This window comes from Tamandua tetradactyla, chromosome 12 (assembly GCF_023851605.1).
Source record: "Tamandua tetradactyla isolate mTamTet1 chromosome 12, mTamTet1.pri, whole genome shotgun sequence".
Taxonomy (NCBI): domain Eukaryota; kingdom Metazoa; phylum Chordata; class Mammalia; order Pilosa; family Myrmecophagidae; genus Tamandua; species Tamandua tetradactyla.
This window is the reverse complement of record NC_135338.1, coordinates 2,638,608-2,666,541: the sequence shown is the minus strand read 5'-3', so window position 1 is coordinate 2,666,541 and position 27,934 is coordinate 2,638,608. Positions and strand designations below refer to the sequence as shown.

Genomic DNA, 27,934 nt, shown 5'->3' with positions numbered 1-27,934 from the left:
CCTACTCTTAAGTTATTTTTTATTTAAACCTTAGGCTGAACAAACCATTTACTCAAAATTTTTAAAAAGTGTTACATAGTTCCTGGGCCCCAGAGGGAGCAGGGGCTCCTGAGAGTTTTAGGACCACTTCATGCAGTCCCTTCAGTCTTGCACAATACCTGCCTCTGAAGGAGTCAACATGCCACACACAGCAGCACTGCCCTCACTTCAAAGATAGCAACATTTCTTTTTAATTGATCCCCAGTGGTGCTCTCTTCCTTCAATCTGTGATCCTGTAGGGAAAAAGAAGTGGTGTGCCTCTTTCTTAAGTCAGATTCCCTCTCTGAAAAATTTCTTTACATGTTTTGTTATTTTTCCCTTTTCAGTTTTGTTCACTTGCCACCCAAATTCATTCATTTTGCAGCCTTAACATGTTCATCTCATCCCCCAAGAAAAACCACCCCATTAAACAATGACAGCAAAAGCAGTGGTAACTAATATAAATCTAACTTGAGCAAGATAGCTAGCAGAGATAATGCAATCTTTTCTGTGAATTTATACTAAAGTGTAAATGGCTGAAACATGCATAGCTCTCTAGTCTCATTTTGAAATATGACATACCTTTGCTTTTTTTTTTTATCCTTTTTAAAAAAATTTGAAATATGGGCCTGAGATTTTAATTAGCGATTAGATCAAAATGAAGGCTTCCTAACTGTGTTGAGGAAGTAGTTTAGTCCATGGCGGCATTTTTCTGAAATTTCTGTACCATGCCCGCAGGTAGCCACAAACAGCTCCAAAAAAGAATCAGGCTTTTAGCTAATTTTCTAGTTAGTATTTCCCTGTTCAAAATGTATCAATGCACAAACCTGCAGACACAAATGCCAAAAAGCTGGGGAGAAGAGTCTCGGACAGCAGACAATCCTATACAGCTCGCCCCCCCCCCCACCTCCTTATCCCAGGCCACACACATGCCTTCTTCTCTACCCTCGCCAGGATCTCCAAGGCCAGCAGCATTCCAGTGAGAGTCTCGGTGTCCTCACAAGTACCGAGCAGACCTTGCTGCTTCCTCAGTCTCCCTTCCCACCCTCCACTCCAAAACCTGACCCAAATGGGTACACCGAGCTAGCGTCTTCCGCGAGTGACCCCCACCCGGGCAGAGGCGGTCTCCATCGCCGGCCCAGGCCCCGGGAGCAGGCGCTGACCACGCCCCCAGAGCCACAGCCCGCGTTCCCAGGCCGAACCTGGGCGAGCGCCGCGGGGGCTTCTCGGTTTGAGCTCTTTGTTCGCGGCCCCGTCGGCGTTCCTGCTCTCAGCCTCGCCCGCCGCACCTCCGCCAGCGCGCGCGACCTACAGGAAAGTTGCTGCGGAGCCGTGGAGGGGCGTCATCGCCTCCTAGCAACGCTCCTAGCAACCGGGTAACATCTGCTCCCGCTGGTCCAATGAGAGCCGAGAACAGCCGCGCGCCCGCCTCGCGCTGGGAACTCAGAGTGTTGGGCGCTGGGGAGACTGCAGGAGCCAGGGCTGCCCGCCGAGCTGCAGGTGCCGCCGCCGCCGCTATCGCCCCGCGGCCGCGATCGCTGTCGCTGTCAGCGCGGGTCTGAAGAGTGACAGCGCCGCAAAGGCAGGAGCGAGCCCGGAACCCAAACAGGTGCATGCGCCCATCGCCTGGTGAGTGGACCCTGCTCGCAAGGTATGTCTGGGATCGTCCAGCCGGGAGCCCTCCTCTGAAGCTCAAGGAAAGACTCTTTTTTTTAAATCGAGGGTGGGCATTGGGACGTTTCCGGATCCCACCCCCACCCCCGGCTATTGGAAAGTGGTCCCCAAGAACCGGATTTGCTTTATTTATTTATTTATTAACCTTGGGATTGGTTCTTGAGGATTCCTCAGCCCATCATTTTTAGGTTTGTGTTCGGAAGTTTTTAATCCTTGTTCTTCCCTTGAATTGGCTGCCCATGTGAGTCTAGGAGAGCTGGAAGCAGCGAGTACCCACAGGAAAACTGTGGTTAAAGCTAAAATGACATAATGTAGTTCTGCTAATTCAATAAACACATATGGAGATCAAAATTCTTTTTAGGTCCTGCTCTGGAAAGGACTGCTTTGGTCAGGAGCAGCTTTTCACTGTTACTCAATCTCCTGAAAAGTAACCATAGTAACGCACCTCTCTTTTGATGGGATCCTCCTTATTGGCTGCCTATCTTCCTTTGGAAAGCTCATCTCTCTAAATATAGAAGATGATGAGATCTGTAAGCATACATCAATGTAGAAAAGGTGCAGTTAAAAATGGTCCTTTAAAGAAAAACTGTTTTCAAAGAAAAAGCAGCATTTGAGTATTTCAAATCTTGCCAGAAATACTGTGTATTCCAGAGAAAGATTGGGTTAGCTTTAAGTTAACTGCTGGATAGTTACTTGAAGGGAAACACTTCTTGAAATTATACAAAATCTGTCATTTAAAAACAAATTAAGGGTATCTAACTTTGATTTAAAAAAAATCAATTTACTGATCATCTCTCAAAGATAATTGCTCAGTTGCATAGTTATTTCCAAATTTGTTAGGATAGCTGAGATTCCTCATGTTTAAAATTAAATCCAGAGAACCTTAAAGCGAGTGTATGTGTTTGAAGGTCTCTCTACCCTATCTTGTCTGGATGGACCCTGCCTCACACATCTTAGTGTCCTCCCATCACAAGCTGTCTCCTGACTTGATAATCAGCTTTTATCTACACAGTCCTGACTCGTTCAATATTATTTGTGTCTGTCTCCCTGTTTCAAGATCTCAGGTAACCATTCATGAGCCTGAGGCTGTGAGAAATGCTCACTGTGCAAAGGGGGACTCTCAACAGATTTTCTGAAGCTGTCCTAGAAATACACTTTTCAGATTGATTCAGCATTACCAGGTAATAATTAGCTTAAAAGAAATTACTGCTTAACTATATATCTGAGAAATAAATGCAAATGTTGCATTTCCATAACTTACGAGGTCAATATAAAGGGTTGTTTATATAGATCGTTGCTGTGGAAGTCAATAAAGGTTTTCTGTAGACAGAACATTTTGTAGGTTGTCAGATTTTCCTCTTTAAGACTCATGTGAATATGGTGGGCCAAATTAGATAGCCTGACTCTGGGAACATGTCAGAAGCCCTAGGGACACACTGTTGCATGTCTGAATTAAGGAAATGAAGGGAACTCTCCAAGTTGCAAAAAGCAATTGTGGTGATGTTTAAATTTAATTTGTATTAAGGCCATGATGGTAGACACCCCTGAGTTTTATGCATTTTAAATGCAGTTTTAAAGACCGGTAGTTTTGAATTAGTGTTCAGCCCTCCAGGATTGTGTAAGTTTCATATGTACTAAGCTACCCATGTATGGTTTCTGCAGGTCACTAGCCTAGCAAATCAAAGAAATTCATCCAACACACCAGGCTGTATTATTCCCTTTCCTTTATTCCATTTATAATAAGAAATAAATGAAAATTTTTTCTGTTCTGGTTGAATAGTTTGATGGATACCATGAGACTTCAAAGGCACTGATTTCTGTAGTTAGTTATTGAGATACCTGTAGTTTAATACTTTGAAGCATTAAACTTTACAATTTGAACCAACACGAGACCCTTGAAACCAATGTTGGTTTTACTAGCCTTCAGTGCTGCCCACTTCTTCCTTTCCCCATAATAATTACTATACTTTGTGACGAGAAAGAAATCTGAGGAGACCAGTAAGATTTACTGCCATCTGCCATAAGATGTGTTCTATTCATACTGTTAATCTGAGAAAACTTTGAGTAAAGCAGCTATGATGCCTAGTTCATTTCTGTGCGGTAGTCTTGTGCTTTACTAGTTTATATATATCCTATTTCTTATGTAATATGCATAGAAGTTAAAATTATTCAACATCCTTTAATTTATGTGAGCAAGCTTGTCCTTTCATTGAGACCATTGCCACAGTCACAAAGGTCAAATGAAAGAGGTTCTTAAAGTTTAATTTTGATTCTATCATGAATGTATCATGCACCGAAAATGTACTGTACTGTCATGAGCTGATTTGCTTCAAAAGTCTTTCACCAGAAAATGTCATCGTGCTATGATTTAGCCTTAAATAAATAGAAATAAATCAAGTGGCATGATTGTAATATAAACACTTAGTACCAGAGACATTGGTAGATCCAAAGTTAAAGTGTGAAAAAATATTCCACCAATTTGTAATTAAGGTTATAGCCACTGCCATTAATGCTGACACCAGTTGTACTTGTACTTATCATGGATTACAAAGAGGGAATGCATTTAAGGGCGTAAACCATAGATAAAGCCAGGATCAAGCAGGTTAGAACTGAAACCAAATTCTAATTTCAGTCTTCTTTTCTCATACACTCTTTGGGGAAGTTTTTAGGTCTATATGAACATTCCTTGTTTAATTTTATGTCACATTTCCTTCATGGGGTTTAGAAGATGCTTTGAAACACGAAGAAATATGGAAATTTATCGAGATGATGAGGACCTTGCCACCACACCTGGACTTTCCACTGATGACTCATGCCAGCTGGCTTTAGCCGTCAAATCACTGACATCCCAACAATGGCTCTAAAGCCAAGGAATAGCCAGTTTTGATTGCTCTATTTATTTGTCAAAGCAAAATGCTCTGGAAACCCAGAAAAATGTAAAATAAAATAAGCATCCCAGAAACAGAGGTGGGAGTAAACATCTAGCACACAGACTAAGGAAATATACTTTCTGGACTTAAGAGGAGCCAATCCCTTGTCAATTCATTTTTTTCTGTTGTCCCCCCTACCTCGCCCACATAAGTTGTTTATCTGAATAGTATATATTAACTTTAATGTTTCAATTTTTTAACCTCATTTAATTTACCTTATATTTTCTTTTTACTTCAGATTAAATTTATAAAAAAGGCTAATCACTGAAATAACTCTCATTGATGGTGGTAGTAGGATATTAACAAAAATCATTAAGGGATTGATAGTATCATGCTAGGTATTATACACAACTTTATATTTATGAAATTAAAAACTGTTTTTCACACTATAAACTATAGAAAGAAAAGCACAGTAATAAGTCTTCTTGGTAGGTTGAGATATAAGGATCGATCTTCTAAGTATCAGTAATACTTAGTGGATAAGGAAGGGCAGGAGATATTTTTAAAACGTTTATAAAAAGGGAGTATCAGTTTAAAACATCAAGAAAAGTTGGGGAACATAGCAAGGAGAATCTTGACTCAAGAGCCTGGAATTTCAACTCTGTTCCCCTGTGCTACTTTTTTCACCACTTTGGTTTCCTCATATCTAATGTGGGGATCTACTAACTCAAGCAGATTGCTTGAGTTTAAGCATGTTGCAATTTAATGAAGGACCTGTAGCTTTTTAGAAGAAAGGTGCCCTGTAAATGAAGAACATTTCCTCACTAGAGCGACTGAGTGAGGGTGGGGGTGGGGGTGGCAGGTGGGTCCCAAATCAGGCACCGTGTGTGCACGGGCAGAGACTCTTCCAACTTCAGAGAAAAGTTCTCAGATGATCTTGGTGAGTAAATTTAATGACCACGTCCATTTTGTGCTTTACTGTAATCCTTCTGGGAATGTGGGTCTGGATGGATAGTTTGGTAATACACAAAAACATCAAGTGCTGGTGGTGCTGATTTCAAAGTGGAAGACAATGAGCGTGGTAGAGATCAGGTGCTTTTCAAAAGACAACTGCCATGAGGGGTTTAAACCTCCCTCTCTCAGCACCAGTTGGGTATTCAAGGATGTTGCAAAATCTTCATAGGTATATTGGTAATACATTTTTTGGCACCCATATCCAGGAATCTGCTTGCATGTTCAATCTTCTTCCTCACTCACTCCCACCAAAAGGTAGTGTGAAGGAGAGCATCATTTCTCCAAAACAAGAAATATACAGCTGGGGGTTGGTAAATCACAAAGTGTACCCAGGAAGCCCGCCATACTCAGTCTCTATCATTATCACTGGCCATTGCAGAAGTTGGGCTTTGGTGCAGCATCTAAGGTAGTTGACTTCATCATCACATGGCTGGTCACATCCCATTTAATGATGTTCTCTTTGGTTCAGTGACCCAGTGGTAGAAGCACATAGATGTGTCAAACCAGTGGTGTTTATTTAATGTTCCATTGTCCTGTTTGGAGTTATCTGGAGAGGAATGGAATCTAGTACCAGACAATGTTGCTGGTCCCTTGAGATACTTGTTGGCTCTCAGTATCCTTTAAAATTCCTAAGAACATCTTCCAGGAGCAGCAACTTGCTGTTAATTATAACCTGACAATAAAGTCAATATTGTGCTTGATAAATATGGAGAAGAAGATTGCTCCATTGATTCAGAGCTAAAAACTGGCACTGAGTTCTGCTATAATAGAGCATATTGTCCAGGAACATGCTAGGCAAGGTATTGTAAGGAGGAAGAAAGGTGGCTGGTGGAGTATTGCTAAACATCAACAAAGCTAAAAAGATCTACAACAGATATGACATTACAACTATGAACATTGCACCCATCTACCTTTTTGAATATACTCGTAATATTTGATGTAACCCATGCTCAACACTAAAAAGAGGTAAATTCCCTACATATAAATTACTCCTGCTGAGTAGGATATATATTTATAATTTCCAAAATCACTTCCATAAAAATACCTAACGTGTTAAATGGAAAATATGAGCATATGTGATGAAATGCGTCCAAAAGATCATCTCATCTAATTTATATACAACTCAGTGAGTCGGATATCCCCCTTAAAAATGAGGACCCACAGGCCCATTGAGGCTAAGTACTTTCCCTAAAGTCACTAAGCAAATAAACTGTACAGCTAGGACTTGAACTATTGTTGTGGGACAGCATTGCAAGAGCATGCAGTTGTATTTTAAGTCATGCGACAAGGCTACAGAATGTGGCTACTAGATGTGTGACAGGTGGGATAATTCTAAACCCAAGTGTTCACTGCTCTTAGAGGGAGGATGTCACCACCAGAGTATTATTTAAACAGATATGGCCACTTCTACATCTTAAGGCTCCGTGCCATAAAAAGGGCAGCCAGCATGAGACTGGGACACTGAGACCATGATTTGACTTCAATACAACTTAGTTGTTCTGAAACCAGAATCTAACTTCCTTGTCCAAATTCCATCAGCTTCTACCTGTCCTGACTCATAAGACAGTCTAAACTCTGTTTTTACAGAGTATTCGTAAAAATGTTGTGAGCAGGGGAATAAAAACCTTAAAATTAAGATATGTTAAATTCATCACTTCTCCACCATCTCTCAGGCTTTCGTAGTCTTGAACAAAGGATGGATTTTTGCTATAAGAGTTGTTCTTTTACTGTTGTCTGTTCTCTCAAAGTGTTTGTCAATTAATTTGCTGATGATCTTTCCTTGATGTACTGCCCCTGGGCCGTGTAGCAAATGAAATCACTTGAACCAATAATAAGATTTCTTTATAAATTGCACTTGCAAGAACTCGAATGTTAGGACGGTCATTCTGTTTTCTGACTTCTAATTGTTTGGAGAGGTTTTACCCTACACGATGCTTGTGGCCAGGTACAGATGTTTTATGTCCCCAATGGTGACAGCATTAAAAACAACTGCATATTCAAACCAGCATTAGCTATTTCACTTTCAAAGATAAATTTAGGCTCAGCCTAATTCATTTTCATAATTTATGTGCTGTTCTCAGAGGTCAGGACACTGCCTATGAAGACATAAAGTTATTTTACATTTTTGTCTATTTCATCAGCATTATTTGAATAACAGGCTGGACTGAGTTTGGCTTCTTGCCTGTGGAAGAATGACAAATAGATTTATATATGTTTAGTGGATTCTAACAGGCAAACTTCTTTGGATATTCAGATTAACTTTAATTTAGTCTCTAAAAGGTTATCTGGATGTTTAAAAAAACTTACATTTTCTTCACCCAAAAGGTATGACCAGTGATAATAAACCAGAAATATTTTTTGGACCTGTTCTAGTTTTTTTTTTTCCTGTTGTAGTTTTTGTACTATACTTTTTTTTTTTGTATGCTGTATGGTGGGGTCACATTTCATTATTTTTCCATGTGAGTTGCCCATTATTGCAGCTTCATTTGTTGAACTTTTGTTTGGTTTTTTTTGGGAAAGTGCATGGACCAGGAATTGAACCCGGGTCTCCCACGTGGCAGGCAAGAATTCTACCACTGAACTACACTTGCACCCCATCTGTATATTTTTTAACTTGACCATCTGAAATATCTTTTGTAGACTTCTAACTATATAATTATAATCCAGTACCTCTCTAAGGCAAGATGATGGAAAGAGTCTTTGAGACCAGGCTAGGATTTGCTTCTACGTGACCGATTTGTGCCCATTGGCACTAACAGTTAGCATTTGATTGAGTGCTTACTATGTGCTAGGCACAGTGCCAAATCACTTTCCATGAATTATTTCAAAGATCCCACTAGCCAGTATTATTTCTATCCCCACTTTACAAATGAAATTACTTAGGCTTGGAGGGTTTATGTAATTTGTTCAAGGTCACACAATTAGTAAGGGGGCAGAGTTGGAATTCAAACCCACTTTCTTCTGACTTTAAAAACCAAACTCATAGTCACACACCATACTGTAAACCATGGAATCTTTTTGGAGCAAAGTTTCCTCATCTGGAAACTGGATGGGTTGAGCCAGATGAACAATAAATAGTTTCCAGCTCTGAATTTTTTGAGACCCAGTCCAGCCAAGAAAACAGATGTAGGAACTTATGTTCGCCGTACATTTAAGCCTGAAGGTGGCAGAAAGCATCCTCCAAAATTTGATGTCAAAAGCACTGCGAATAGCTTAACAGCCTGCAAAGAGGTAATTGTCGAAGTGATATCAGCTGTGAAAGCTTTTCAGCATTTCAACAACCCATGGGGGTGTTTTTTAAAAAAGCAATAAGCTATGGTGGCTAAGTGTATGGCCCACATAGCTGAGACTCAAATCTATATGCCCTGAGAATTTACTCTGCATTTTCAGGGTCTGAAACATTCAATATCTTAGGCTTACTGCTTGAGTACCGGCAGACAGAATCCTTATGAACCTTGGAGACATTTAGTATGATTTTGTGGTCTTGATATGTTAAAATATCTTCCCTGGAGTTTCATTTGGAAGCCAGAACAATAAGTTTTTTGACATTTGGTTCTCACAGCTGCCACCTGGCCTCCCTTGTATCATACATTAAAAAGTTTTTAATTGGCCAAACATGATATAGACATTGCATTACTTTGGAAAATAAAATAAGCAGAGAATTTTAAAGATATATTTTTAAAATGTCTGCTTATGATATTGTCACGGTTCTCATTTCCAAGTCTTTCCTCATCCTCTCCTAAAATATAATAATTCATTGGACCTTGTAAAAAAAAGTTAGTGACCTGTCAGCTATAATGCTACTTAGAGTCATTAATGCTTCTTAATCTGAACCCAGGAATTCATGTTGAAAAGTGACCTCGTTCTTTCTTCACTGTTGAGCTAATTGCCGTCTGGCTTTGTTCATGATGGTAAAGTATCTCAGCCCTTAGGAGGGAAACAATAGCAAAACAAAACAAAAACAAAAATCAATCAAGCCAATTGCTTGCACTCTGATGATAGCATAATCAGTCCATTGGCTGAATTCTGATGATAACATCATCAGTCCATTGGCTACAACGTGCTAGTAGCTCTGCTGCCATATCTGTCTCATGCTTTGATAATAAATGCTCACAAAGTACAGGCTTGGACCAGCAGCAGCAGCATTACCTGGAAATGGTTAGAAATGCAAATTCTCTACCCATACCCCAAACATCCTGAATTAGAAACTCTGGGCGTGGAGCCCAGCAATCTATATTTTAACATGCCCTATAAATGATTTGATGCTTGCTAATTATTTGATTAAAGCCTTGAAAAATACACCTAACAAAATGCAGTCTACTAAAAAAAAAGGTCCTGAGAAAACTGGGTTCAGCGATGATTCCTTTGTCTTCAATATAATACATTTTGTTCTTTTTAAAAAACCTCTTAAAATCAGTGAAACTCCAGGTAGTCTTTGTTTTGATTATGAAATATCTTTACATATTAGTCTCTTTTTCAACCAGATATGCCAGTGGTTTGAAATATTTGATTCCCTTACAAATCATGCTAACTCTAACAAGGCTTTCTTGGGTTTATCATCTACAGTAGAACCAGTGAATATTTGTAATGCGTAGGCGTCTACTCTGTAGCGTCTCTTACTGGTTTCCAAAAAAAATAGCTGCGTATAGATGCCACCAAGTTGTAGAGAAAACTAAAAGAGGCAGGTTCTTGAAGAGCATATTTGGAATATTTGAGACTTACATACTTTAAGATTTGAAAGAAAACACTGAATGTCCCACACCACAAATTTATTCAACCAACACATTAATGAACTGCACATTCTTTTATGAAGCAGACTGCTTTCCTTTTTAATTAATTTTTTGTTAGAGAAGATGTAGATTCATAGAAAAACCATGCAGAAACGAGGACTCATTTCTGCCCTTCCACAGTTTCCCTGTTATTAACACTGTGCATTATTGTGCAAACTTTGTTACAATTGATGAAACAATATTATTATAACCTTACTGTTAACAGGAGTCCATAGTTTACATTAGGACTCATTGTTTGTGCTGTACCATCCTACGGTTTTAAAAACATACATACAACCCCCAAATTCCCCTTTTAACCACTTACAAATATATAGCAGTGGTATTTGTATCACTCACAATGTTGTGCTTCCATCACCACAATCCATTACCAAAACTTTTCCATCACCCCAAACAGAAACTCTATACCAATTAAACATTTATTTCCTACTCCCAAGCCCCACCCCAGCCCCTGGTAATCTGTACCCTGGTTTCTGACTCTATGAATTTGCATATTCTAATTATTTCGTATCATGAGATCACACATTTGTCCCCTTGTGTCTGGCTTATTGCACTCTCCGTAATATCTTCAGGGTTCATCCATGTTGCCACATGTATCCAAAGCTGATTCCTTTATAAGGCTGAGCAGAATTTAATTGTATGCTGAATCCATCTGCTGGTAGACGCCTGGGTCGCCTCCATTGGTTGGCAACTGTGAGCAATGCCATTTCGAGCATCAGTGTGAAAATATCTTTTCGAGTGCCTGCTTTCAGTCCTTTTCGGTATACACTTAGAGGTGTCTACACTTAACTGTCTGAAGAATCACCAAACTGTTTTCCACAGCGGCTGCCCCATTTTACATTCCCACCAACAATGAATGTTTCTATTCCTCCACATCCTCTCCAGCACTTGCTATTTTCTGTTTTTGTTTGTTTGTTTTTTAATACGAGCCATTCTAGTAAGCTTGAAATGATATCTCATTGTGGTTTTTTTTATTTTATTTTATTTTATTTTTTTTTTATTTATTTTTTTTTATTAATTAAAAAAAGAATTAACAAAACAATTAGAAATCATTTCAATGTACATGTACAATCAGTAATTCTTAATAACATCACATAGTTGCATATTCATCATTTCTTAGTACATTTGCATCGATTTAGAAAAAGAAATAAAAAGACAACAGAATAAGAATTAAAACAATAATAGAAAGAAAAAAAACAAAAAAAACAAAAACAAAAAACCTATACCTCACATGCAGCTTCATTCAGTGTTTTAACATAATTGCATTACAATTGGGTAGTATTGTGCTGTCCATTTCTGAGTTTTTATATCCAGTCCCGTTGTACAGTCTGTATCCCTTCATCTCCAATTATCCCTTCTCTTTTTTTTTTTTTAATTAACAGAAAAAAAGAAATTAACCCAACATTTAGAGATCATACCATTCTACACATGCAATCATTAATTCTTAACATCATCACATAGCTGCATGATCATCATTTGTTAGTACATTTGCATTGGTTTAGAAGAACTAGCAACATAACCGAAAAAGATATAGAATGTTAATATAGAGAAAAAAATAAAAGTAATAATAGTAAAATCAAAACAAAACAACACAAAACAAAACAAAAACCTATAGCTCAGATGCAGCTTCATTCAGTGTTTTAACATGATTACTTTACAATTAGGTATTATTGTGCTGTCCATTTTTGAGTTTTTGTATCTAGTCCTGTTGCACAGTCTGTATCCCTTCAGCTTCAACTACCCATTGTCTTACCCTGTTTCTAACTCCTGCTGAACTCTGTTACCAATGACATATTTCAAGTTTATTCTCGAATGTCCGTTCACATCAGTGGGACCATACAGTATTTGTCCTTTAGTTTTTGGCTGGATTCACTCAGCATAATATTCTCTAGGTCCATCCATGTTATTACATGGTTCATAAGTTTATCTTGTCTTAAAGCTGCATAATATTCCATCGTATGTATATACCACAGTTTGTTTAGCCACTCTTCTGTTGATGGAGATTTTGGCTGTTTCCATCTCTTTGCAATTGTAAATAATGCTGCTATAAACATTCGTGTGCAAATGTCCGTTTGTGTCTTTGCCCTTAAGTCCTTTGAGTAGATACCTAGCAATGGTATTGCTGGGTCGTATGGCAATTCTATATTCAGCTTTTTGAGGAACCGCCAAACTGCCTTCCACAGTGGTTGCACCCTTTGACATTCCCACCAACAGTGGATAAGTGTGCCTCTTTCTCCGCATCCTCTCCAGCACTTGTCATTTTCTGTTTTGTTGATAATGGCCATTGTGGTGGGTGTGAGATGATATCTCATTGTGGTTTTGATTTGCATTTCTCTAATGGCCAGGGACATTGAGCATCTCTTCATGTGCCTCTTGGCCATCCGTATTTCCTCTTCTGAGAGGTGTCTGTTCAAGTCTTTTTCCCATTTTGTAATTGGGTTGGCTGTCTTTTTGTTGTTGAGATGAACAATCTCTTTATAAATTCTGGATACTAGACCTTTATCTGATATATCATTTCCAAATATTGTCTCCCATTGTGAAGGCTGTCTTTCTACTTTCTTGATGAAGTTCTTTGATGCACAAAAGTGTTTAATTTTGAGGAGTTCCCATTTATTTATTTCCTTCTTCAGTGCTCTTGCTTTAGGTTTAAGGTCCATAAAACCGCCTCCAGTTGTAAGATCCATAAGATATCTCCCTACATTTTCCTCTAACTGTTTTATGGTCTTAGACCTAATGTTTAGATCTTTGATCCATTTTGAGTTAACTTTTGTATAGGGTGTGAGAGATGGGTCTTCTTTCATTCTTTTGCATATGGATATCCAGTTCTCTAGGCACCATTTATTGAAGAGACTGCTCTGTCCCAGGTGAGTTGGCTTGACTGCCTTATCAAAGATCAAATGTCCATAGATGAGAGGGTCTATATCTGAGCACTCTATTCGATTCCATTGGTCGATATATCTATCTTTATGCCAATACCATGCTGTTTTGACCACTGTGGCTTCATAATATGCCTTAAAGTCAGGCAGCGCGAGACCTCCAGCTTCGTTTTTTTTCCTCAAGATGTTTTTAGCAATTCGGGGCACCCTACCCTTCCAGATAAATTTGCTTATTGGTTTTTCTATTTCTGAAAAATAAGTTGTTGGGATTTTGATTGGTATTGCATTGAATCTGTAAATCAATTTAGGTAGGATTGACATCTTAACTATATTTAGTCTTCCAATCCATGAACACGGTATGCCCTTCCATCTATTTAGGTCTTCTGTGATTTCTTTTAGCAGTTTTTTGTAGTTTTCTTTATATAGGTTTTTTGTCTCTTTAGTTAAATTTATTCCTAGGTATTTTATTCTTTTAGTTGCAATTGTGAATGGGATTCGTTTCTTGATTTCCCCCTCAGCTTGTTCCTTACTAGTGTATAGAAATGCTGCAGATTTTTGAATGTTGATCTTGTAACCTGCTACTTTGCTGTACTCATTTATTAGCTCTAGTGGTTTTGTTGTGGATTTTTCCGGGTTTTCGACGTATAGTATCATATCGTCTGCAAACAGTGATAGTTTTACTTCTTCCTTTCCAATTTTGATGCCTTGTATTTCTTTTTCTTGTCTAATTGCTCTGGCTAGAACCTCCAACACAATGTTGAATAATAGTGGTGATAGTGGACATCCTTGTCTTGTTCCTGATCTTAGGGGGAAAGTTTTCAATTTTTCCCCATTGAGGATGATATTAGCTGTGGGTTTTTCATATATTCCCTCTATCATTTTAAGGAAGTTCCCTTGTATTCCTATCTTTTGAAGTGTTTTCAACAGGAAAGGATGTTGAATCTTGTCGAATGCCTTCTCTGCATCAATTGAGATGATCATGTGATTTTTCTGCTTTGATTTGTTGATATGGTGTATTACATTAATTGATTTTCTTATGTTGAACCATCCTTGCATACCTGGGATGAATCCTACTTGGTCATGATGTATAATTCTTTTAATGTGTTGTTGGATACGATTTGCTAGAATTTTATTGAGGATTTTTGCATCTGTATTCATTAGAGAGATTGGTCTGTAGTTTTCTTTTTTTGTAATATCTTTGCCTGGTTTTGGTATGAGGGTGATGTTGGCTTCATAGAATGAATTAGGTAGTTTTCCCTCCACTTCGATTTTTTTGAAGAGTTTGAAGAGAATTGGTAGTAATTCTTTCTGGAACGTTTGGTAGAATTCACATGTGAAGCCATCTGGTCCTGGACTTTTCTTTTTAGGAAGCTTTTGAATGACTAATTCAATTTCTTTACTTGTGATTGGTTTGTTGAGGTCATCTATGTCTTCTTGAGTCAAAGTTGGTTGTTCATGTCTTTCCAGGAACCCGTCCATTTCCTCTAAATTGTTGTATTTATTAGCGTAAAGTTGTTCATAGTATCCTGTTATTACCTCCTTTATTTCTGTGAGGTCAGTAGTTATGTCTCCTCTTCCATTTCTGATCTTATTTATTTGCATCCTCTCTCTTCTTCTTTTTGTCAATCTTGCTAAGGGCCCATCAATCTTATTGATTTTCTCATAGAACCAACTTCTGGCCTTGTTGATTTTCTCTATTGTTTTCATGTTTTCAATTTCATTTATTTGTGCTCTAATCTTTGTTATTTCTTTCCTTTTGCTTGCTTTGGGGTTAGCTTGCTGTTCTTTCTCCAGTTCTTCCAAATGGATAGTTAATTCCTGAATTTTTGCCTTTTCTTCTTTTCTGATATAGGCATTTAGAGCAATAAATTTCCCTCTTAGCACTGCCTTTGCTGCGTCCCATAAGTTTTGATATGTTGTGTTTTCATTTTCATTCGCCTCGAGGTATTTGCTAATTTCTCTTGCAATTTCTTCTTTGACCCAGTCGTTGTTTAGGAGTGTGTTGTTGAGCCTCCACGTATTTGTGAATTTTCTGGCACTCTGCCTATTATTGATTTCCAACATCATTCCTTTATGGTCCGAGAAAGTGTTGTGTAAGATTTCAATCTTTTTAAATTTGTTAAGACTTGCTTTGTGACCCAGCATATGGTCTATCTTTGAGAATGATCCATGAGCACTTGAGAAAAAGGTGTATCCTGCTGTTGTGGGATGTAATGTCCTATAAATGTCTATTAAGTCTAGTTCATTTATAGTAATATTCAGATTCTCTATTTCTTTGTTGATCCTCTGTCTAGATGTTCTGTCCCTTGATGAGAGTGGTGAGTTGAAGTCTCCAACTATTATGGTATATGAGTCTATTTCCCTTTTCAGTGTTTGCAGTATATTCCTCACGTATTTTGGGGCATTCTGATTCGGTGCGTAAATATTTATGATTGTTATGTCTTCTTGTTTAATTGTTCCTTTTATTAGTATATAGTGTCCTTCTTTGTCTCTTTTAACTGTTTTACATTTGAAGTCTAATTTGTTGGATATTAGTATAGCCACTCCTGCTCTTTTCTGGTTGTTATTTGCATGAAATATCTTTTCCCAGCCTTTCACTTTCAACCTATGTTTATCTTTGGGTCTAAGATGTGTTTCCTGTAGACAGCATATAGAAGGATCCTGTTTTTTAATCCATTCTGCCAATCTATGTCTTTTGATTGGGGAATTCAGTCCATTGACATTTAGTGTTATTACTGTTTGGATAATATTTTCCTCTAACATTTTGCCTTTTGTATTATATATATCATATCTGATTTTCCTTCTTTCTACACTCTTTTCCATATCTCTCTCTTCTGTCTTTTTGTATCTGACTCTAGTGCTCCCTTTAGTATTTCTTGCAGAGCTGGTCTCTTGGTCACAAATTCTTTCAGTGACTTTTTGTCTGAGAATGTTTTAATTTCTCCCTCATTTTTGAAGGATAATTTTGCTGGATATAGGAGTCTTGGTTGGCAGTTTTTCTCTTTTAGTATTTTAAATATATCATCCCACTGTCTTCTAGCTTCCATGGTTTCTGCTGAGAAATCTACACATAGTCTTATTGGGTTTCCCTTGTATGTAATGGATTGTTTTTCTCTTGCTGCTTTCAAGATCTTCTCTTTCTCTTTGACCTCTGACATTCTAACTAGTAAGTGTCTTGGAGAACGCCTATTTGGGTCTAATCTCTTTGGGGTGCGCTGCACTTCTTGGATCTGTAATTTTAGGTCTTTCATAAGAGTTGGGAAATTTTCAGTGAAAATTTCTTCCATTAGTTTTTCTCCTCCTTTTCCCTTCTCTTCTCCTTCTGGGACACCCACAACACGTATATTTGTGCGGTTCATATTGTCCTTGAGTTCCCTGATACCCTGTTCAAATTTTTCCATTCTTTTCCCGATAGTTTCTGTTTCTTTTTGGGATTCAGATGTTCCATCCTCCAAATCACTAATTCTATCTTCTGTCTCTTTAAATCTATCATTGTAGCTATCCATTATTTTTTCTATGTTTGCTACTTTATCCTTCACTTCCATAAGTTCTGCGATTTGTTTTTTCAGTTTTTCTATTTCTTCTTTATGTTCAGCCCATGTCCTCTTCATGTCCTCCCTCAATTTATCGATTTCATTTTTGAAGAGGTTTTCCATTTCTGTTCGTATATTCAGGATTAGTTGTCTCAGCTCTTGTGTCTCATTTGAGCTATTGGTTTGTTCCTTTGACTGGGCCATATTCTCAATCTTTTGAGCGTGGACAGTTATCTTCTGCTGCTGGCGTCTGGGCATTTATTCAGATTTCTCTTGGTGTTGGACACAGCAAGGTTGTAATATTTTTCTGTGAAATCTCTGGGTTCTGTTTTTCTTATCCTGCCCAGTAGGTGGCGCTCGTGGCACACGTTTGTCTGCAGGTCCCACCAGTAAAAGGTGCTGTGGGACCTTAAACTTTGGAAAACTCTCGCCGTCCGGGGGGTTCGCTAGCCGAAACGGCTTGAGCCGGCCCGGGGTCCGAACGCAGGGAGGGTTGCTGGTCGCCGCAGCCAGGGAAAGAGCCCGTCCGAATTTCCTAGTCGGCCCTGGGCAACAAGCGTGGCGGGAGGGCGCCAGCGGCAGCGGCCCGCCCGAGAGAGTGCACGTTCCCCGGGAGTCACGGGTTTGGAAGGGGCCTCCCCCACCCGTCACCGTTCTCCGCGGCCTGGGGGTTTCCGATCCAATTCTCTCAGTTGGTCCGGGGGCTGCGCGTGGTGTGGGCGCCAGTCGCCTTGGTTTCAGGGGACCGCCTCTCCAATTCTCCCAGCCGGCCCGGGAAGGGGGAAGGGAGTAACTCCGGCCGCTTGCCACCCCGCCCGGTAAGGCCCGCGCGCCTCGGCGATCTCACCCGAGCTGCTTCTCTCAGCCAGCCAGCCGTTCCAGGATGGGGTACGCTGTCTTTTTTATCTCTGTTGTGGCTTTGGGCGCTTTCTGTATCGTTTCTACTCCCCTAGTAGGTGTCCTGGAGAAGAAACTAAGATCCGCGCGTCTTACTAAGCCGCCATCTTCTTTTTATTTTTTTTAAATACCAAAAACACCAAACCAACGCAAACATTCTAACTTTTGACCATTCTACATATATAATCAGTAATTCACAATATCATCACATAGTTGCATATTCATCATCATGATCATTTCTTGGAACATTTGCATCTATTCAGAAAAAGAAATAAAAAGAAAACAGAAAAAAATTCATGCATACCATACCCCCACCCCTCCCCCTCAGCGATCACCAGCATTTTACTCTAACTTTATTTTAACATTTGTTCCCCCTATTATTCATTTTTATTCCATATGTTCTACTCGTCTGTTGACAAGGTAGATAAAAGGAGCATTAGACACAAGGTTTCACACTGTGAAAGCTGTATCATTATACAATCATCTTCAAGAAACATGGCTACTGGAAGGCAGCTCTACATTTTCAGGCAGTTCCCTCCAGCCTCTCCATTACATTTTGAATAACAAGGCGATATCTATTTAATGCAAGAATAACCTCCAGGATAACCTCTCGACTCTGTTTGGAATCTCTCAGCCATTCACACTTTCTTTTGTCTCATTTCACTCTTCCCCCTTTTGGTCAAGAAGGTTTTCTCAATCCCCTGATGCTGAGTCTCAGCTCATTCCAGGATTTCTGCTCATTGTGGTTTTGATTTGTTTTTCCTATTGGCTAATGATGTGGAGCATCTCTTTATGTGCATATTGGCCATATGTCTCTCATCTTTGGGGAAATGTCTGTTAAAATATTTTGCCCATTTTTAAATTGGATTGTTTATCTTTTTGTTATTGAGTTGTAGCATTTCTTTGTATATTCTGGATATTATCATTATTGGATATGTAATATCCAAATATTTTCCTCCATTTTGTAGGTTATCATTTTCATGAAGAAGTCCTTTGATGCAAAAATGTTTTTAATTTTGATGAAGCCCCATTTATTCATTTTTTCTTTTGTTGCTCGTGCTTTTGGTACAAAGTCTAAAAAACCATTGCCTACACGAGGTCCTGAAGATGTCTCCTTAAGTTTTATTCTAAGAGTTTTATAGTTTTGGTTCTTATATTTAGGTCTTAGATCCATTTTGAGGTAATTTTTGTGTATGGTGTGAACTGAGGTCTGCCATCATTCTTTTGCATATGGATATCCAGTTTTACTAATACGATTCGTCAAAGAGACTAATCTTTCCCCATTGAGCAGACTTGACACCCTCGTCAAAAATCAATCAAACATGGATGTCAGGGTTTATTTCTGAACTCTCAATTGAATTCATTGGTCTATATGTCTGTCCTTATGCTGGGACCATGCTGTTTTGATTACTATAGCTATGTGATACGTCTTAAAATCAGGAAGTGTCAGTCCTCCAACTTTATTCTTCTTTTTCAAGATGATTTTGGCTATTCAGGGACACTTATCCATCCAAATAAATTTGATGATTGGCTTTTCCATTTCTGCAAAGAAGACTGCTGAAATTCTGACTGGGATTGCTTTGAATCTGTAAATTGCTTTTGGTAGTGTTGATGTCTTAACAATATGTAGCCTTTCAATTCATGAACTGGAATATCCTTCCATTTATTTGGGTCTTCTTTGATTTTTTCAGCGATGTTTTGTAGTTTTCCATGTACAAGTCCTTTATATCCTTGGTTGAATTTATTTCTATTTGCTTTTTAGTTGCTCTTGTAAATGGAATTTTTTCTTGATTTCTTTCTCAAATTGTTCATCACTATTGTATAGAAACACTACTGATTTTTGCATGTTGGTGTTGTACCCTGCCAGTTTGCTGAATAAATTTATTAACCCTCGTGCTTTGTTTTGGGTATTTCAGGATTTTCTATATATAAGGTATATCATCTTCAAATACAGACATTTTTGCTTCTTCCTTTCCAATTTGGATACTTTCTCTTTCTTTTTCTTGTCTTTCCTCTGGTTAGAACTTCCAGTACATGTTGAATATCAGTGGTGAAAGTGGGCATCCTTGTCTTGTTCTTGATCTTAGAAGGAAAACATTGTCTGTCATCATTGAACTTGATGTTAGCATGACATTTTTCATATATATATATGCCTTTTATCATGTTGAGAAAGTTTCCTTCTAGTCTTAGTATTCTGAATGTTTTTTTATCAAGAAGTTGGGTTGGATTTTTGTCAAATGTCCTTTCTGTTTCAACTGAGCTGATAATGTGGTATTATTCTTTGTTCTCTGGTTACGGTGTATTATATTGATTTTCTTATGTTGACCACCCTTACATACTTGGGATAAATCCCACTTGATCATGGTGTATAATTATTTTAATGTGCTGTTGCATTCAGTTTACTAGTATTTGTTCATCATTTTCACCTCCATATTCATAAGAGTTATTGGTCTGTAATTTTCTTTTCTTGTGGTGTTTTTATCTGGCTTTGATATTAGGGTGATATTGGCCTCATAGAATGAGTTAGGGGGTGTTCCCTCTTTTTCAATTTTTTGGAAAAGTTTGATCAGGAGTGGTGTTAATTCTTGGAATGTTTGGTAAAATTTATCAGTGAAATCCATCTGGTTCTAGACTTTACTTATTCGGGAGGTTTTGGTGACTGAACCAATCTTTACTAGTTATTGTTCTGTTGAGAGAGTCTATTCTTGGGTCAGTGTAGGTACTTTGTGTGTGTCCATGAATTTGTTCTTTTCATCTAGAATATTGAACTTACTAACATATGGATGTTCATAGCATCTTCATACAATCCTTTTCATTTTTGTGGGGTTGGTAGCAATGTCCCCCCTTCTTTTCTGATTTTAATTATTTATGTCCTGTCTGTTTTTTTCTTCATCAGTCTAGTCAATGATCTTTTACTGATCTTTTCAAAGTACAAAAAATTATGGTTTTGCCAATTCTCTCTATTGTTTTTTATTCTTTTTATTAACTCCTGTCTTTATTTCTTCCCTCCTACTGCTTTTAATTTAGCTTGCTCTTCTTTTCCTAGGTCTTCCAGTTGTGTCTGTTTTGAGGCATTTCTTCTCTTTTCATGTAAGTATTTAGAGCTATGAATTTCTCTCTCAGCCCTGCCTTTGCAGTATACCACATGTTTTGGTATGTTGTTTTTAAAATTTCATTTGCCTGAAGTTATTTCCTATTTTCCCTTATTTCTTCTTTGACCTATTGGTGAGTAAAGTGTGATGTTTAATTTCCACATATCTGTGAATATTTCAGTTCTTCCTCTGTTATTGATTTCTACCTTCAGTCCATTGCATTTGGATAAGATACATTGTAGGATGTCAGTATTTCAACACTTGTTGAGACTCGTTTTGTGTCCTTATACTCTGTCTTGAAGAGTATGCACTAGAGTAGAATATTTATTCTGTTGCTCTTGGGTATAGTATTCTATTTATGTGTGTTAGGTTTAGAGTATTGTTCAAGTCTTCTACTTCCTTACTGATCATTTTCTAAATGTTCTATCCACTATTGAAGTGTTGTACTGATCTTCTACTACTAATGTAGAACCATCTATTTCTCCCTTCAAATCTTCCAGGGCACTATTTGCTTCATTTATATATTAGGCCTCTACTATTATATGCCTATGTGTTTATAATTGTTGTCTTCTTATTAAAGTGACCCCTTTATCAGTGTATGGTTTCCTACTTTGTCTCATACAACAATTCTAGCTAAAAGTCTATTTTATCTGATATTAGCATAGCTACCTCAGCTCTCTTTTGGTTACTACTTGCATGGGATATTTTTTCCTTCCTTTCACTTTCAACCTACTTGCTTCTTTGAATTTAAAAGAGTCCTGTGAACAGTGTAGAGTTGGACCATACTTTCATTTATCCATTCTGCTGATCTCTGCCTTTTGACTGGAAAATTTAATCCATTTACACTTAGGGTAACTACTAATAATGCAGAACTTTCTTCTGCCATTTTTTATTTGGTATTTGTAAGACTTACATCTTTTTTGTCCTTTAATTCTTGTATTAATGCTTACTTTCATACTTATTTGATTTTTAATACTGTACTTTTTTGAGTCCCTTCTTATTTCCTTCTGTGTATATATATATATTTATATTTTCAGATATTTTTGTTGTAGTTACCATAGGGCTTACATTTACCAATCTAAATGTGTAACAGTCACCTTTGATTTGATAACAACATCAATGACCTACACAAATACCTTGTCCCCCACCTCTTCTTAGTACTTGTTACAAATTATCTTATTCATTGCATGTCTAAAATCATAGATGAATCATTAGACTTATGCATTTGCATTTTTGAACCTGGAAGAAGTAAAAATGGGAATCACATACCAAAAACACAATTTAGTAGTACTGTCATTTGTAATTGCCCATATATGGTTATCATTAATGGAGATCTTTATTCCTTTATGCTGCTTCAATCCATTGTCTAGTGTCCTATCATTTCAGTCTGAAGAACTCCCATTAGCACTGCTCATAGGGCAGACCTTGTGGTGAGAAACTTTCTCAGCTTTTGTTCATCTGGATATATCTTAATCTCTCCCTCAATTTTTAAAGACAGTTATAACATTTTTGGCAACTGATTTCTTTCAGCACATTAAATATTACTTCCCACTGCCTTCTTGCCTCTTTCTAATGAGAAGTCAGCACTCAAAATTATTGGGGGTTTCCTTGTACATAACATGTTGCTTTTCTTTTGCAGCTTTCAGCCCTCTTTCATTGTTCTTGCCATTTGACAGTTTGGTTCCTATTTTCTTGATCCTGGTTCTCTTTGAGTTTATTCTGTTTGGAGTTTGTTGGAACTTTTGAATGTGTTTATTCCTATTTTTCATTGCATGTGGGAAGTTTTCTGCCATTATTTCTTTGAAGATTTCTTCTGCCCCTTTTCTGTCTTTCTGGCACTCACATAAAATGTATATTGGTATACTTGAACAGGTCTCAAGTTCTGTTCTTTCTTTTTTTTTTGTAAGCGGTATGTATTTTCCATGTGAGTATCACATTATTGCAGCACCATTTGCTGAACTTTTGTTTGTTTGCTTTCTTGTTTGCTTGTTCGCTTGTTTGGGGAAGTGCATGGGCCCAGAACCGAGTCCGGGTCTCCCACATGGCAGGCGAGAATTCTACCACTGAACTCCTCTCCTACCCCCAAGCTCTGCTCACTTCTTAAACTCCTTTTTTCTTCCTGCTTGAAACATTTTAATTGTCTTATCTTTGAATCTACCTATCCTTTTTCCTCCAGCTACACTCTGCTGTTGAAATTCTCTAGTGAATTTTCCATTTCAGTTATGGTGGCCCTCAATTCCAGTATTTTGCTTGGTTCCTTTAAAGTTTCTCTCTCTTTATTGAGATCCTCATATTATCCATTTAGCACTTTGCTGATATCCTTTATTTCTTTCTCCATGTTTATCTTTATCTCCTTTAACATATTGAAAATCATTCATTAAAGTCTTTGTCCATTATATCCAAAGTTTGATAGTCTTCATTGATGGATTCTGAATTTTTATCTTATTCCTTTAGGTGGGTCATTATTTCCTATTTCCTTGTTTGTTGTGTAACCTCTTGTTGCACTCATTTAAGTATTTAATATTTTGTTGTACGTTTTAATATTTTAACGTATTAAATGGAATTTAGTCCCTGAGCTAAGTTTGCTTTTAGTTAGTGATGTGATAAAAATTTGTTTGAGTGCCCAGCACTAACAAAAAACAAATAAACCAATGCAAAACACCACCTTTTCACAGTTTTGGAAATTGGCTCTGTGCTGCTTGGTGCTGTCTTTCAGAGTTTAGCCATCCTATCAAGGAGATCACTTTGAGGTGAAAGTGGAGTACAGGGTCCTCTCCATCTTTTTGAGCCTGTATATTATCCTGGGCTTGTGCTGCTAGTAGCCTTTTGAATTACCCCATTTACAGGAATATGAATGTCCCTTCCACTCCCTAGGAAATAAATTCTCCCACCCCTAAGTGCTCTATTATGTCTTAAAGCTTGGAATCCTTTGTCCAGGCTGCTTTGACTTAATTGTTCCTTGCACTGCTTTAGCTGCCCACCAGGGATGGTGTGCCAGGGTCATGTGTCTTGGTTCAGTCTTTCAGGCCACCCCCTGATTGACACTGACATGCAGGCAGCCCGGCGTGTGCACCGTGTGCACCGGGGTGACTCTCCTCCCTCTGGGGCAGGACTGGGGACCCACAATGACGTCGGAGTCCACCCTGCACTGGGGAGGGTATAGAGATGGGGCTAGCCACAGCGCCACAAGCTTCTCCTGCTGTGTTTAAAGCTGTGCTTTCTTGATTTGGCACTCTCCCTATTACCACGACTCTTTAACTTTCTCGAGTTTTGAGGAAGATGGCTCTGCCAGCTTTTGCTAGCTGCTCAAAGATTCGGTGGGGTACATAGCGCCGCAGAACTTCTTAGTCCAGTCAGTCAGAAATCTAAAATTTTAACATAGAAACATAGGAGTTTATGGATTAAGGATAAAATAGATGTTTAAAACTGAACTTTCTTTCTAGTTTGGCCTCCTGTGGTTGAAGGAGGGCTGAACTGGATTCTATTTGCATTGTAAATTCATTCAGTGCTTTCACTAGGAAATGGGCTTCTTTTGGGTTTCCAGTTGAGCTTGTCTCTTCTCTGTGATATGAGCACCACCTGGAGGGCATACTAGGAACTCCATCTAAACCAAACCATCACTCTTCTGTTTTGTAAGCAAGTCAGAATACTTAATAGAATAGTATTTTACAGGGGAAAACAAAGGTCTGCGTTTTAATTATTATTATTATTGAACTAAATCTCTCATTACTCATGATTGGCCTCAGTTATGCCATGTGTTATGAGGATCATTATATCATAACCTTAGAGGGTTCTGTCAGAAGACACACAATTATTTCTTTAAAGTGTAATTGAGTCGTTAACCATTTCATGCCAACTTGATTAATTTAGCAACACTATGGGCTCTGTATAAACAGGCAGTTTAACTAAAAGAGTGTTGAAAAATCACTCATCTCCTTTCATTACGTTTTGTGAATCAACTACAGATAGGTGCGTTTAACATTAAGTGTCATGACATTAAATAGAGTATTGGTAAGTATTTGATTTCCTGGGGCTTTATAGGGGTATCAACATTAATATTTGACTAGAATGTCTATTTTGTCATTGAATGATGGCATTTGCCTGTCATAAGACATGGCTTAGTGAATGAATGAATATAGAATATCAATTGCTCATATCACCATCTTCTTTTGTATCACTTATAAGTACTCTTTGCCACAATAAAATCTGATCTGACCTTTTCCCACTTATTTTATTTGTTTAGATTATCCAACGAAAGTATCAACACACACATTAACAACGTCGAAAGTAGCCTACTTTAAGAGAAAATATGCAGAAGAAGAAGATTTACATCAAGATTACCATGGGTATTTTCCAAAAGTAAGGGTCCCTTTATTATTTTATTTTAATTTGTGTGAGTTGTGTCAATACCGAAACACTATTTTAAAATGTTCTATAATGTAGATTTAATGATTGTGTTTGCTTTCTAGCACCTGATATTACCCGAGGATCGGACTTGCATTCTCAAACTTTCTCTGGAGAAGCTTAGGTTTCTTGAAGACCCGGAAACCTATTTAAGGAGGTCCGTGTTAATTAACAATTTGCTGAGGAAGATACATTTAGAGACAGAGAAAGAGAGCTATGAATACTTTAAGGAAGCTCCCTGTTATAAAACTGCTTATTCTGATACAAGAAAACGGCTGAAGTTTATGGTACAGGAATGCTGTTCTCAATCTCTCTATTACGAAGAGCTGCATTCGTATCAAATTGTGCCTTATGCTTCGGAGAATGCCATTTATGGAATGGGCTACACTAGCAGCCACTTGGAGCAAAATTCTCAGTTGCTTATTTATAAAATGAATTAAAGTGACTGCGAAGTCCATTGATACTTTGTTTCTAAATGCCTGAATTGTTTATAATGAAGATGTTAATATATGGCACTAGTTGCCAGTGCACTTGAGATCAAAGATGAGATGCATGCTGAACCGATTGGAGAGAACCCTGGTTATTATTCAGCAGTCCTTAGTATCATCAAGTCCAATTGAAATGATGTCCACATGATATAAAGCTGGCGAATGAGTGCTTTAAAAGCAGAGATCTTTTTTATTTTAAAGATATGTAGGAAGGAACCCATATCAAGTTGCTATATAGCTTTGAAAATTTCAAGCCCCCATCTCCTAATTCTGCCACTTTTAGTGGAAAGTAACAAGAAGAAACAGACTAAACTGATAACTTCCATGTCCCTTGGGATTAAGGAGGAATGAAATTAATTTTCCGTAAAGGATAAGAGGAAGACAAGGCTCTTTCTAAAACATTTGTTTTGTCGAGCATTGTGCCAAATAATTGACATCATTCTCTTTTTTACCATTAATCGAAATTCAAGATGGGGCTAACATATATTGTAATTTATCTGCTGAATGAAACACCAGATTACTCCAAACTGATCCATTTTACTCTTTTTTTTTTTGGCTTGGTAGACTTTTCTCTTTAAAAGCAAAATAAATTAAAATAGCCTTGCAGATAGGCTTATCTCTAAATTCTCGAGTTGGTTAAAATGTGGTGGACCATAAGTTAGGTTTATGTTTTATTTATATTTTTTGTAGGCTGCGAAGCTCAGGAAAATGGTAGACAGGTAAAATTCGTTCTTATGGGTTAATGATTTTTAAAAACGTATCTACAAAAACTATTGAGAACAACAGGAATTCTATATGACATTATTTCTTTATCCAGCCAAGAGCTCACCCAGAGCTGCCTGGCTGAAACTTTGCACTGATAGTTGTACGATAGTCAACCATTTACCATTTGACAAAGTGTTTCAAGATGCCTTTGGTAGTAAAGTTTCAGAACATCCCTGTATTTTGCAATTTGAGAAATCATTATTTAAGAAGTTGGATAGATTCACGAAATTATTTGAAGTGGTCATTAATATTCTTTGAGGTTTGAATGAGACGTCTGACTTCAGTGTCTGCAGTTTTGTCCTATGGAACATATCATTTAAAGAAATGTCATGAACTGAGCAAACGGATGGGAAAAACTAGGTGCCAAAGGTATATATCCCAGAAAATACCAAAGACCCAAAGATGAGCGTTGGAAGACTGTGATAATGAATATAACCATTTACACTGAGGATTGCACAGGTCATTAGAAGAACATTGTTAAAGGGTTTTGGGATTATTTGCTTATTCATGTGCTTTCAGAGCCCTTTAAACATAATAATGATGATCAAAGGCACTGCTTAAATGAAGATATTACAGGCCTTCAATAATCATATGTCTTGGCAAACTTAAACTTTTAGCAAAGTATTTCCCTTCCTTGAAAGACGACATAATCAAGAAGGCCTTTTTCTATTTGAGAGATTTTTGTTTTAGTTTTGAACACTGCGTGCTCCTTCTAATGAGCCATGGTGTGATCAGCATGAAAGCATTTTGCATAATTTTGGTGCCGTAATTAACACGCATTGTCGAAGAACCCATGGATGCATAAGTGGTAAAAGGGTCAGATTTATATTTAATCACACAATCAAAATCAGGAACAAAATCCTTTGAAGCAAATGGAAATATTGTTTAGATTAATGTTGTGGAAAATTAGTATAAACGGTGAGATAGCTTTGAAATACAAGTATAAATATTTTATAGATTCAGAGAAAAATTTGTCATCAAAGTTTAAAAACTTTATTTCTCTGCTTATAAAATTCTTAATTTCTAAGAACACATATTAAAAAAATAGATTTCTTAAGCAACAGGAATAGTACCTACACAGACTCCAAATTTAACAGGAGGAACAACAGTATAATTTTTAAAGTAGAATTAGTGCTCTAATAGTTTCAAACCTTTTACTGAAAGGAAAATCTGCTTTGGTTTATGACAGTGTCTCCGAGAACAAAAATTAATGCAAACAGATGTGACTTTCGAAAAAACACATTGAAATTGGTTGAGGATAGAAGTCTATATACCTTGGAAAAGACAAGAGAGGCAGAGAAAAAAATTACGCAGAAAGTGTGAAATTGTACTATTTATTGTATGTTAGAAATCTTAAAGCAAGAGCTCTTGGAAAGTGGACCAGTAACAGCTGTATGAGTTTGTTTTAGTTGGTGACATCACTAACCATGCTCACTGATCTATACATTCTTTGTAGAGAAGGAACTGTCTTGAAATACAGTGCTATTTGTGAATATGCTTTTTTTTAAAAAAAATG

General features: G+C 37.6%; 1 long non-coding RNA gene across 2 annotated transcripts; it reads left to right on the top strand.

Annotated features, from left to right (window-relative positions):
• The first annotated feature begins 1,405 nt into the window (after positions 1-1,405).
• Positions 1,406-27,934, top strand: LOC143651715 (uncharacterized). 2 transcript variants are annotated; one of them, XR_013160170.1, is made up of 4 exons: positions 1,406-1,647; positions 2,750-2,873; positions 25,005-25,120; positions 25,231-27,934. It is a non-coding gene; the product is annotated as an uncharacterized LOC143651715 (long non-coding RNA). The 2 variants fall into 2 exon arrangements; XR_013160169.1 differs by having other exon boundaries at positions 1,408-1,669.